The sequence below is a fragment of the Neodiprion fabricii genome, chromosome 2 (assembly GCF_021155785.1).
Source record: "Neodiprion fabricii isolate iyNeoFabr1 chromosome 2, iyNeoFabr1.1, whole genome shotgun sequence".
Lineage (NCBI taxonomy): Eukaryota > Metazoa > Arthropoda > Insecta > Hymenoptera > Diprionidae > Neodiprion > Neodiprion fabricii.
The window spans coordinates 25,840,309-25,854,701 of record NC_060240.1 but is presented as its reverse complement, the minus strand read 5'-3'; positions in this window follow the sequence as shown (position 1 = coordinate 25,854,701).

The following is a 14,393-nucleotide window of genomic DNA, read 5'->3' as shown; positions in this document are numbered from 1 at the left end:
AGATGGTACAGATTTTTTTTTTTAATCAGTCACTCAGTTTGAGATAAAAATTTTACAGGATAAATTAGAAATAAACGGAGTTATTTGAAATCAAAAAATTCAACTTTATTCACCCCTTCGAGTCTAACAATCGTTGATGTATTCTACTATTTTTTTTTTTTTTTGTTTTTTTTTACTCAACAAATATCTCGTAAGTAACGAAGACAACAATTACTGTGACTTCGTTATTATTCTGTGAGAAGAATTCAAGTTCACGCTTCACTCCGCGTGTAATTTTCGAACTCCGTCCCGAAGGACCGGAAATGATTGAGGGAGAGGCTTAAAAATTCGCACGGGCAGCACTAGACTCGGAATTTATTCGATTTACGTTCCCTAATGGGATGCCCTCTTCAGTTTTTTTCGCTACACGGTATACCGACTGCGAATATATTCGCGACATTTTTCACTTTCTATTCTCCCCTTCACGTCGAGTTCCCGTTTCGATTTATTATGTATCGCACTCCGAGTGTCTAATGACTTCCGCGTTTTCAACTCGCGACGATCGGAATAACCAAATTATTACGCGTGAATCACGCCGCTTGGGGTTCGAAATATCAGGGTGTGAAAATTACCGCCACACCTCAGCCGTTGAACCGTATAATGCGAGTGCTACAAGGGTTGAAACTGTGAAAGTTCAATGCATGTTTGAGGCTGGCCATCTTTCAGATTTGAAAAAATTACACCGGCCCATAAAATAATAAAGCTCGTTCCTTACCATATCTTTCTATGCTTTTTTGAACGATTTTTGGTAAATTTCTGACTGATTCACATTAACAGATTTTTTATATGGATTTAGTGCATCACAATTTGTGAGAAATAAATTTAATCATGCTTAATCAATTTTTTTATTATTACAAATACAATTTATAGCAATTTTTAGGGATTTTTTACAATTTATTTATATTTTTAAGGGCCTACAGGCAAAATAAACTTCAGATTTATACTCAGCGGATCGAATCGCATTTAAAACTTATATGATTTATATTTAGTATTTTTTTTTATCACCGAAACTGCAGTTTTTTTTTCATTTTTTCCGGTTTTTTGAACTTGTCTCAAAATTTTGAGGGTGTACGGACCAAACGGACCTCAGGTCCTTAAAATACATAAAGGTAGGTGGGTGTGTTCAAATGTACAGACCACTTTCTTTTTTGTGGGCCGGTGTTACCAGCCAATGTGTGATTTCGTAAAAGCCGTACAATGATTTTCTAGAAACGAAGCTTGTTTAACGCGTATGAAAAAATTGTTAAATCCATTTTTCGATGAAGTTATTTCAACGATATGTTAATACTTTTTCACTAAAACGTGATTTCTGTTTTCACTTAGCTCAAAGTATATTTTATTTCTATCTGATAACTTTGTTACACGTAAAATTGATGTACGATCACGTCTCATCGAGAACGAGCTCCGTAACAAACTTTATGGGATAAAAATTTATAGAAATTATTTTTTTATTAATTTATTAATAGAAATTTTTCCAAACGGGAGAATTATTTTCTCAGTAAGTAGGTCCTTTCAAGATCATAGATTCGATAGGTTAGTTTTTTCAGCTCACCCTAATGACGAGTCAACCAATATCTTGATGATGGAACTTGCGCGGTTGATCATACAACTCGATGCCGACAGTACAGGTGGCAGATGTCAAACCTTCTTCGCGATGATCAACTTTGCAAAGTTCAACGTTTGCCGATCGGGGCGGACCTCTCGACTTATCCAACGATTCCAAGAACCGTTTGTCAGCCTAAGTTCCAAGAATTCGTTCGTCTTCGAAGCCCGTGCTGATCCAGAACCCTCCACGTAATGCTGATCGACGCGTGGCTTCGCAAAGTCGTATCGATACTTGTCCGAGAACTCTTCAATACAATAATAATAAGGAGAATCAAAAGTTATTTTTTTTTGCAGACCCAGTGTATATGCGGTATGATGAATATCGACGAAAGAAATATATTTCCAAAGGCTGGCGCAAAGTTGCTGTTTTCACTGACACCTCACGAGCAGGCGAACCTCCAACTTTGCGCCTGCTTCGCATTCGTTTGATTTCAAATTTTTGCTCACAATCGAAAACACTTTTATTACACTCGATGAGGTCTGTCCAATGGTGTTTTAATCATTACTTATTAATTTTCAAGTCGTCACTTCTATAATTTCGGCGTTGTTTCGTCAGTCCTCGCAGCCTCACGCGTGACCAACGCTACACGTGTATGTGTGAATACCTATACACGACGTCCAGATTCTTACATTATGCATCTTAAACTCCTGCGAAACATCTGCTAGAGAATCCCTTGTATTTTTATTTCTGGGGCAGAATGAAGGATCTTGCGTACCCCGAAAGCGGTGGATCCATAGCTACGGAGATGGACTTGGTGGTAAAAATTGTGGCTGCCAGTAACGTGGTTCGAAACGAGGTCGCTAGAATACCGGAGGAAATGACCAGACGTTCCATGGAGTGCCTTACATAAATATCTGTATATGGTGCGTTCTTCGAGGTGGCGGACACTTTGAGCAACGACAGTGAAAGATCCTTTTAAAGACGTGAAATTCTCTACATTCCGAACTACGAATAATTGTTTTCTTATTTATCGGATTGCTTATCGTTTTTTTCAAAGCTTTTCGCTTTGTTGACTTCAGACAAGAACCTTGCACTGTTGTTTACGGCTGGATAAAATTTTTTTATCTCAGCTGCATGTGACATTTTTAGTAAATATTAAATTTTCGAGTGTGCTGTAAATCCAAAAATGCCTTTCATTTGCCACCATCACGTACAGTATTTTTGCAATATACAAGGCGTTTGCATGAAAAAAAGCATAACAACAATGAAAAAAACGACAATTTCATTACAATGAACTGAACAATATTTCTTACAAAATTAAACAAACATTTTTTTCATGAAATGCACTTGCCCTGCCACCCTTTTCTTTGTATTCAATGAAAGTAAGAAATCACTTTTGCATAGAATTTTTACAATCAAGAATAGGATACCAGAATTCGATTCAAACGATATTTTCACTCTAAATATAACTACAAACACTAGTTCAAGAAAAAACCTGATGCGAAACAATTTTTTGATTATTTTTCCTGGTTTCAGTGAGTAAAAATCTATAAGAAAGAATATTAAAGGGTGTGCGGTTTTTTGGTTGCAGACATGTGTTATCTATCCGTACGTAAAAAGCTAACACCACTGCGGGTGTTTCTCAGGAGTCAACGATTCGCCTCATAATTTATTCGCACGTTTTCCATTTCGCCTCTCGCTCCTTCTAGTGTGCGGAACTAGGTTAGAAATTGCGAACTCGTTAAGCTTGGTGCTCGTTGCTGGTTTTTTTTTTTTTTTTTCTTGCGTAGCGAGCAAAACTTGAGCGGCAGATTTTAATTGCGTTTATAATTTTAATACTAACGAGCGGGGCGCAGCTCAGTCATCGTTTTTGCGTCAGGTTGCAACTTTCAAAGCGAAGCTAGCTCCGTGTACGTTTACATTACGCCCACATCTCGCAAAGATCTTGCGGGTAATTTCAGTCACCGCAAAAGCTTCCCACATCGCCTGAGAAATGGAGCAAAATGTACAGCGATGGCATTCCTATACGCTTTAAACACTTATGCGTCTTAGTCGAAATAATTTCAACCGTGAGAATGATGAACAGTGACAAGGGATAATCGAAAGAAGGTTGGAAGTTTCTCTGTTCTTTTTTTTTTTATTTTGCCCTCTTTTTCTTTCAAACGAACGAAGCAGGCTTTCTCACTACCATTGATGTATCGTTTAGAGAATTTTTTCGAACATTTGGTTATAAAATTTAATCACAGAAATAATTGTGAATAAATTTTTTATTCCAATCTTTACAGTTAGCGTGAATTTTCATCTCATTATCGGTTTTTCTTGTACGGTTTTTGAACGAAAAATATACCAACGTGTGCGAAACACTTTTTTGTAACTAATGTCGATTGTTGAGTGATGAGCAATGTCAAGAGCGTGGTTGATATTAAGACTGGTTTCATTAAGTTGGTCTTATTTTTACCTTCTTTTAGTTAATTTCATCACTTCACCTCCAGAATAACAATTACGAAAGAACTTTTTTCCTTCTCTGAGTTGGTACAGATACCGCAAATCCACACCTTGAATTTCAAAGCAAAAAGTTAACAGATTTGGATTAACGAGCAAAACACGTTTAATTTAAACAAGGGAAGTTGACAGAAGGATTTCGGAGAGGAAAAAACTTTACATTTAAACTGTGAAAGGAACAAAAGGATTCAGCAGTAAAAAGAAAAAGAATCTTTTATTTACATAAAACAGCCGAGGAAGAAAAGGATTTATCGAGACGTTAAATTTAGTTCTCGTAAAAGTACTGAAAACCGTATTTCAATGGTTGACCTGCCGATGTTGATGAATGTCAAAAAGCTTTTCTTATTTCGTCACAAATATCAACGACAACAAACGGTGAAAATTATTAGTAACCGAACATCTGTTGTACACAAAAATTTAAGAAGGTTGCTTGGCCACAAATCCATACTTTTTTGTTAATTTCATTACGAGATAGTCGTTAATCAAATGTTCATTAAATCGTTATTTTTGTAAAATATGAAGATCTACTTCAAAATGAATAAATAGAAAATACCTGCATTATAAATAAAAGGTTTAATATCAAGGCTGAAATTCATTTTTTTTTTACCGTGTTAATATAGTTAAATATTTTACTTTACAACATTGCACCGATATTGATTACGATAAATATGTGTTCATAATTTCAATATTTTCTATTTTCATATACCCAAAAAGATTTTCACCGCTTAGAAATATAACAAATCATGAATTAGGCAATATACAATGATCTCGTAACAAAATTACGAAATAGTACAGATTTCTGGCCAATCATTCTCGTAAATCTGTAGATCTAATCATTTAAATATTGATCAAGAAATTATCGACCAAATTTTTACTCACCAAATTAACAAAATTAAACTTCAAGCTTTCACGGTATTCGGAAAAATGAACGAATCAAGAAGAAAAATTTTGCAACATATTCGAAGAAGATTTTTCAGTTGATAAAAAAGGCTACGTTGCCTTTTTAACCACGTCGAGTCAACATCGTCACGCCTGGCGGAACATCGAAGTTCCAGTTCAAGCGCGCCACCTTATGTCGTTTCGTTATGGGAATTGACTTTCCGATTTCTTCGTATGGGGTCCGTTAGCGGCCGTTTCGATCTCCGATCTTCCATATGTTGTACCCCGTTTCCTGCCCCCCGTTTCGCTTCGCTTCGCCGCCGTGCCGAACATTGATAATAATTAACCGATTCTGTTTGGGGCTAAACCCAACCGTTGATTTCTCTGTGCGGTTTCGTCGACGGTTTGTTCCATTAGAATAACACGCAGTTCTGAAATGCCTCGAATGGAAACGCGAGGGCAAATTAATTGACGGGATATTCGTTAGATAGGTGTTCAAATCTGGCATTGAATAGGTCGAAAGTGAAGTTGAAGAAAACCAAGCTTATGGTTACCACGGTTTTGTGAAGAGGCTTTGTGTGGAATCGTGTCGTCCAAAATTGACAAATTAACAACGAAGCATCAAAATATTGCCAAATATTTACTATCAAAAAGAGACCGCGATCTATGTTTTGTTTAAGATGTTAAATTTTTTTTTACAATTTGATATCTAGCTTTTTTTATTTTGATTTACGATCCTTAAAAATGACCGAACACCATTTCACGCTAAGCGTACCGAAGCAGCGCAAACAGGTTTTCATTTTCGTTTCATCATTGATCAAGGGGATCAGTACAGTACCTATAACGGAAATTCGAATGATGAAAAATATTTGAGTTACTTGAAAAATTGGAATTGAATAAAAAAAATTTCAAATTATTCACGATTTCGAGTAATTCTAGAATTCCGAGTTGCCGTCCTTGTTTCACTTGAGTGGTCAAATTGGAGGTAAGGTAAAAAAGAATCCCACAGGATCTCGTCGATCGCGACCTGCGGCATCCGAAGTCAATTATCAGCGAGCGTCGATACGGCGTGAAAATTCATTGGGGAAAATATCTGAGGATAAGGGTGGAATTTTCCACCCACCGACGCAATAGAGCTTGCGAAAAATGCAGCGTGGAATGCTCACAGTTCGTCTGCAACGGGGCGCTGTAGAATCTCCGGAATTCCTTGGAACCGAACAGGGCGTCTGAAAAGCAGCCCAGCCGGGCTTTCTCCGCCGTTTCGGAGTTTCGATTGTTGTTTTTCCGCCCAGCCCACACTCGCCTTTTCCCGTTCTCCAAAGCTCGGTCCGCGCTTTCCACCGAGGACGGGAAATACCCGGGATTGACAGGGTTCTGTTAAAGATAAACGAGCCTCGCCGCGCTGCCTCTGGAAAGACCGAGGAAAAGAGGAAAAGAGGAGAATGGAAGCCAGGGTGGAGAGAAAAAAAATTGGGAAAAACTGAGGAGAGAGAGACGGAGAGAGGAATGCTTCGCCCACCTTCAGCCTCACAATGAGTTTGTTTCGGCAACTCGACGTGCGTCGGCTGCTCCTGAAATCAACATCAGTGTCCCTGCCATTCGTCTCAGCCCAGATTCCAGACACTTTAGGATTTTTTTTTTTTTTTTTTTTCAGGCGGTTTTTAAGAAAGTTCAAAGAACGAACGCCAAGCAACGGGAGTACAAACAAATGTTCCAATTTCTTAGACAACAGTTTTGCCGAAGTAATTATGGGTACGTCAATTTCAACGACTCCTTCGGAATGTACCAGTTATTTTCAAGTCTGGTAAACATGCTTCTAGTTTTTATAATCAATTGGAAAAAGTCTGGCTGCGGTAACCTTGGGCGGGAGTTTTTAAGGATTTCTTTTCAACCGCTGAACGGATGATTAATTTCACCGCAAGTTGACAGTTGGAATCTTTCTTACATCTTACAGAGTTTCGGAGATATGGAAATTCTTATCTGCGAAAATACGCGTTTTCATGTTTCTTACAGTTATCGAGAAGTATTAAAAGTCCCAATGGAGTGACCCGCGGATTACTCGGGGAAAAAACAAGCCCTTAAATCATTTGAATTGTCTCATTCGCATCAGTTTTTTTTTTCCTGCGTTTTCTCAAAATTCCGTATGAATTAAATTCCAGATTGGAAACCATGGATCCATTGCTGTAAATCGCTGTGTTACAAGTAGTAGAAAAAAAATTTTTTTCTCTGCTTTGGCAATCGAATCTTCTTTGATCTTATTATAGATAGTTCCAAATTCGGCACGTGGTCCACTCAGCCGCAGAGGTCTTTTCGGACGTTGACCATAATCCAGTTTCGCAACATACCGCGCCTCGCAAAATTACGTTACGACCCAATTGCACAAAGAACGATTATGTAGTAATTGACCAAGGTTCAGTCGAACGTAATTCCTATAACCGATCACGGTTGAGCCAAGATCTCTGACCCTGAAAAACTTCTCCCAGATATTAAGGAGAGGTCAAATACGATCGCGGTTCATTAATGGAAGACCTTGACACGTGTCAACATCGGTTATTCGTCGTTTCGCACTCCTTTGAATTAAAGAACCAAGTGATTTTCTTCCTTTCCGCAGTTTCTATCTCATCCTTCAGCCTTAAGAGGATGCTATCCAGTAAGTCTTTGCCGATCGAGTAAAACGCCGCTGTTCCCGAGTCAAGAAACGGAGAAAGGAGTAAGAATTAACATAAGGAAGATTTATGATCAAATGTACAAATGCATTATTACAACTGGGAAGAGTTGTAATTGTGTAACTAGGCGAAGTGGACTAGGAGTAGGTGAAATGAATATTTAGAGTGAAACTGAAACTGAAGTTGGAAGGTGAAATTGAAGTGGATTATAAGAACGTTGGAAATAATGTATATTTGATGTAGGATGGAATGTAAGTGACTTGGGACAAGGAGTTCGAGTGCACGAAAGGTGCACGAATCTAGAATAGTGGGGAATAGAATTAGCGGATTAAGGGCGATAACGAGCGGCGTGAGGCTGGGTGGAAATAGGAGGACAAGATAGAGACTGTAACGTTACTGTAAGGAATGTGGAAGAGTTAGCAGGTAGAAGCAAGAGGCGGTCGGCGAAGATGAGGGAAGACTCTGATAATAGTCGAGTTGAGTGACATTTTGCTCGCAGTGAGAAAAATTTCATTTCTGATAGTGACTAGAAAAATTCAGTCTATTCAGGAACTAAAAGTTTCTCTCAGTGCGGTCGGTGAAGAGTGACTATCGCACCCCCTTAATGCTCGAGGGAAAGATTCCTCCGTATTCGGACGACGTGTAAAGACAGTAAAAAGGGAATCTGTTCGGCCAATCCGTTGAACAGGGAGATGGATCGGCGACTCGGCCCATCCGGGTAAGGACACACACTGATCTTTCTGTCGCTGATCCCTGACGGCCGGAACCTCGGAAGATATCCCACGACGCCATCAATTATCCCAGGGAGTCCCCGATGCCCAATTTATGCGCCTACGTCGCATGAATTACCTTAATTATCCCGGATAATCGGTGAGCATCTGGTGTCTACGGAGCGGGTGGTAGAAATACGTCGGTATGACGGATCTTCTCGCAAGATTTTTCCGCGTTTGCTCGAAATTTTTCGCGATGGAATTTAATAATAACGATATCTACCAGTCACCCGGCATTCCTTATTGTCGGAGGTTCAAAAGATCGTTGCCGAAGAGGAGGACGCCGGTATCAGGAGGACTGATATGAGGACGTGGATAAAGGGAACACGAGTGACTTACGATACATAAACGAGGAAAAGCTACGTACTGAGATTAAAAGAAATATGCAGGATGAAAATGTAACTTGTGGGAGATAAAACACCCATCCCCCCGATTCCAGGCTTCACCAATAACGCTCATGCCCCTTCTGATACATCTTTATAAAACAGCCTCTCCCTGATGTAACAACGAAAATTTTTACATAGGGCATTCCGTGCTTTCTCACGTCATTCTCATTCTGACACGCGATGAAACGTTTTTTTATTCGAATTATTAACTACCACCGTAATTGTCGATCTCGGTATTTCAAACTTGAAAGTTCAAATTCCTTCTGATTTTCTTTATCGATATCTAGCAAATGTCGAAGCATAGATTCAAGTGAAACTAATTTTATTCTGTTCACTTCACTAATTTCAAGACCGCTTACTCGGCAGTCGAGCCTAATATATTAACGGTATTACTAGCGTCTAATTACCAAGGAATGATGTAGAAAATCTGGATCAGAATAATTCAATTCTTGGGTAAAACCTGACCTTTTTTTTTTTTTTTTTACTTCAAAATTTCGACGAAACATCGAAGCGTTACGTTATGGCAGAGATTTTCATTTACAATACGATGTCAGGGAGTCAAATTGCTCATATCCACCGGCGGAATGTGGGTTTAACCATAGAAGGAATATCCCATACATGAGTATGGATATAGGTATGTTCACGTAAAACTCGAGCTCGGGGGGTCAATCTCGAGAAGGAAGGCTTTTGTTATGCACACAGCGTTCAGCGCCGCGTTCTACGCACCGCAATGCGGTCTGCCTTTCCCATTCAACAGTGACGGCTGAGAATATACATACATTCGAGTTTATTGCCGTACATTGTATTCCTGGATAAGACGTATGCGTAGAACCCAACCTGACGTTCGAGAGACGCACAAGAATATTTTTAAGCTCGGGAACAGACTCCCCCGTTTCATCTTCCGTCTTTCTTTCACCGACTGGGTGCCTGATATGAAGAAAAGTAAGTAAATAAATTCGAGACTGTTGCAGAAAATAATCTGAAGGAACGGGAGAAGCACGAGGATTTTATTAACACGTTACACGTCATGAACACAGAAGTTAATTAGTCAATTATTTAATTTTTCTTTTAATAATTTTTATCAAATGAATGTTACGTAAATTAATAATTCATGTTCCAGCAGCAACATTCCAACGTTCACCACCCTAAAGCGTAAACAATTCAGAAGAAAGTGTTCCACGTGCGAAAGTCTTAAAATTTCGAAGGCACACGAAACTTTTCCGCGTTTTTCATCGCAGTGAGTTCAAAAAGTATACAGAGAAAAAATTCTGAAAGTTCAAGCTAGATACTTTTATTATACTTCCAAATGGTATCCGACCTTCTGAAGAAAGCGTCTATTTATTCGACAACTCAACGTTGCCTGCACCCCTCGATTCAACTGAATAATAAAGAGAGGGTGAGAAAAAAATGGAAAATCTGTTACTTCGCGTGCTTGGCTCCAGATCATAACTTCAGGGCGATTTCAGTATTTCGCTCTTACTTCCCATTTTTTTTTTTTTATTTTTTTTTTCACAGTTTCGTAATTCTTAGAAATTCACCTACTTTACTAACGTTTGTATTATTTCCACTGTTGGACAACTCGCGATGGCTTTGTGAAGGAAAATTTACCTTCGTATCCGACGTATCCGAAAAGGTAATTACCACAAGCCTGGAATAATCTCGATGGTGAAAATCATGCGGTCAGTAGGAAGTTTGGAGGTAGGTATCTTCGCCCCACCCTGAGGGCCTCATGATCCGCTGCACGGAAGCGTAAATTGGTCGGCTCATCCGGGAAGTGGTAAGAAAAGGGTCGGGGTATCCGCAGAAGGAGGGAAGAGACGCCGTCGAGGAGGATACGGTGAGGTGATTCGGCCAGATTCACGTGCAGAGACTGCGGACGCAGGAACAGGACGAAAAGAGGGGGGCAAGGAGTGGGCGCTCTTTTTGTTCGTTGGCTCGCATAACGACCCAATTAACCATTCTGATTTTCTTAAGAGGTGCACCGGACGGCGGGGCGAGTGAAGAAGGGTCTAATAAAATGAAAGACTATGACTGGTGAGGGGGAAAAAAGGGGAGCGGAAGGAGGTATCCCCGAGACCGGGACTTTGCGGACGTACAGAGGCAGGTAATTATAAAGCATTTTCCGAGCCTCCGAAGGAGGTCGAGCTAAGAAAAGGGCGAATCGGAGACAAAGGATTCCTCGATTAATAATTTCCTCGTTTTTCATTCTCCCTTCCATTCGTTTCACAATTTTCCTACTACGTTGAAATTCTACGGCACCCCCTGAATCGAGTTCTGTAACCAGACTTTGCGGATCACTTCCCGAAGCAAAGGAAGAACTCGAAAGGTTACTTCTACCCTCAGACGCCAGTGGTCCGTACTTCACCCTTGGAAATCAGACTGGGAGAAGTAGATTTAATTAAACGGGAAACTTGGCCCGTCTCTCAAGTGATCGGTTATTTCTTGGTGCAAATCGGAGTCTTTTTTTCCATGCTTTAAACTTCATTGCGAAGGGCGAGTATTTCTTGCTAGTATTTCTGAATCAAGATACTCGATGAATGGTAAATTGGTCATCATGGCAACGATCGATGTACACTTCGTGGTTTGTCATTCAGAATCTAGTATTGCGACTCTTGGATATTCCGAGGAGATGTCAACACTTTGAAGATGTTTGAGAAGGTTTTACACAATCCTTCGAATTGTTTGGCCAGCGATATGCATCTACCATGAAACAACCATTTTGGAAGTGACGTCCTTTGTTTAATAAACTTCTTGTCCCGTACTGGAACTAAACAATGTACCGGAGAGCAAAGAGTGGGCACCCACAAGAAACAACAGCCAACTGTACGATCGTCCAAAGTTGAGAAGTTGAAGCACTCGAGCTCTGGTTTAGTTCAACCTACATTGCGCAATGTATGTATTACTTCGAACAATGTCCACAAAACCGACTGTCTGACAATTTCTTTGGAGCTATGCACAAATGTCACCCGTATCTTGAAGAATATGGTATGAGAAATAAACATTGTAAGAGGTACTGTATTGTTAATTAAAACTGGAATGAACAAAGCCTTTCAAGGGGTTACGAAGTAAATGTTTGTTCCATCTCGATATTGCGGACAATCAAACGACAGAAAATATCTCCTGCGTAAAGATGGGTCGTCCTTGGTAAAGTCCCTGAGGACTGGTAGGACTAAACTCTGACAAATGGGAAAAATACATGGCCATGAATTATTTCCCGAAGGAGTCGGTTTACCAGACGGATGAAAAAATATTCCTGATATGAGCAAAGGTGCAGGCTTCTTTACAACTAATGATTACACTTTAGCTGTGGCATTCATAAACATGAAGTACAATGTTACAACAAAATGAATGTTGTTCAGATTTTCAGAAAGTAATCCTGCGTTTGTTCAATACCTGCTTACATCTTTATTCGTAGTTTGTACATCCTCTACATCAAAATGTGTTGTCAAATTCAAAGGATAAAAGTTTCAATTTTCAATAGAAACTGATTTCAGACAATTTCTTGGGAAGACCAATGCGTCAATTTACCGAGTATGGTGGTTCGGTCATTTTTCTACAACTGCGCCAATAAAATGAATTCCAGAAAATCTAACCCTTCGTTACTGAATTTTTCATAAGTCTGAAAAATCGAGTTCCTCCGAGCCGAATATTCCGGGGATGATGAAAGTCTGGCCTAATCTCAATCCTAAATCGCAGACGAGTGCGAATAAGGACTCGTGTTCATACGAAACTCTGAAGCTACTACCTGTTCAGAAGCAAAGTGGACACATATAGGTCAGAGGTTTTTGAGGATCTACGAGGACGTTGATTGTATCAATCGTAGGTAATGGAAGAGAACTTTGCGAGGCGTTCAACTCCGGCCAAACATCTCGCCTCGCCCAGTTTAATCAGCTTCACCCTCTTAATTACCAGCTGAGATGCATCGCGCCAAATGTGTTCAACCAGCATCCCCGTCATCCCCTCCGAAAATTCCGATGATCTCGTGACGAGTTTCATGAGCTCTTGAACGCCCCGATCCGAGTCCCAAGACCAGCAGGACCAGCGGTTGAGATTGGAAACGGCGAACGCGTTTGACCCGAAATTCTAACCGCGGAAAGAAACGGGGATTCGCAGAGGGCGTGAATCTTTCTTTAAGAGCCTTTCGTCTCCTCGTTCAAAGCGTTTCCGAAAGGTATCGGATGTCTGTGCCCACTTGTACCGGTCGTTTGCAACTGTCTAAAGGGCGCGGAGCGGAGCCTCACGAATCGCATTATCACTTGCTCGTGTGTGTCCCATGCCAGAGACGGACAGGTAGTCAGCTGGAGGTGGGGGACTTCCGGCGAACGGGGAACGGGAGGCGGCAAACTGAACGTGGGAAAGTGGCTGACGCACAAGCACGTGAGCTCGAGCTGAACGGTCATTATTCTGCCGTTCGCCGAAGAGGATTTGTCCTTCAGGCGCCTCTCTTGTCACGAAGATTGCGAATTTCGGCATAGCCGGAAGTCGGCGCGTTTCCCCGAATTTCGCTTGGGAGTTGGTAACGTCCAAGATCCTCCCTTAATGCCATTCGCGAAATTGGTATTACTCCCATTGCGTGTTCCCGCCTCAAAGATAATCTTATTCGTTTGCGCCTGTTTCCCATCGCGATATCTGCGAAGTGCCATGGGAATTATGGGACGCCACGGGGGTGGCGGAAATCAATCCATTTTCGAACATTCGTTTCTCTCTTTCTTCACAGCTCTTGGCTCACTGATCCTTCGGAATGTTCTGATGGTAATTTTCGTGATTCCACCACTTTTCTAAAATTCTCATTCGTCCTAATTCAAATTACTCAAGCGAATACCTCTGCTGCTTACCATTTTTTGTTCTCTACAGTCTGAAAGCCCTGAAACCTGGGTTGGAACTCGAAAAGTTATTTCACCCAACTCTTTAGAGGGTCACGAGCAATATATACCTTGCATCCACTTTTATACGCTTGAATAAAAGCTACCTTACAGAAAGATTCTAGAAATTCCAACTGTTCCTTTTGCTTTCCGTGTGCATTCGTGTATAGAAATATCATATATAAGCAGTGATGTTGATTGCGAGAAAACCGCTCACAATCAAATCAGTACTATTTACTACTGCAATTTACCTCCGTATGCAAAATTCAAATTGTGCGGTCGATATCCGTTGACTGCACAAGTTTTACCTCTCTACGAAAGCTGCGTACTGCAAATTTTATTCTAAAATATAAAATCGACTCGATACCTTGACGTTAAAGTGCATTTAAAGCAAAAGTTTGAACAATAGGTTGTCAAAGATTTCGTGGATCGAACACAGAGATTGTTGGAAACATGCAACATGTCGACAATGCTTCCGAGCCTCGTTCCCTGCCTTTTTCTTCTCGTTATCGATTACCTCCACACCATTTACAGTTGACTCCCCCTCTTTCTTTGACTGTGAGAATCACCTTGAGCGATGAAAAGCGGGGCACGGTATCCTTGACGAATTTCCTTTCATATAATGGCGTTACAAAAGCTTTGAGGAAAGGTAATTTCTCGGGCATTCACTTGCCGTTTTATCCGGGTTAATGAAAGCCAAATAGTTACGGGTGACGACGCGGAGAGGAGAGACTATCAATTCT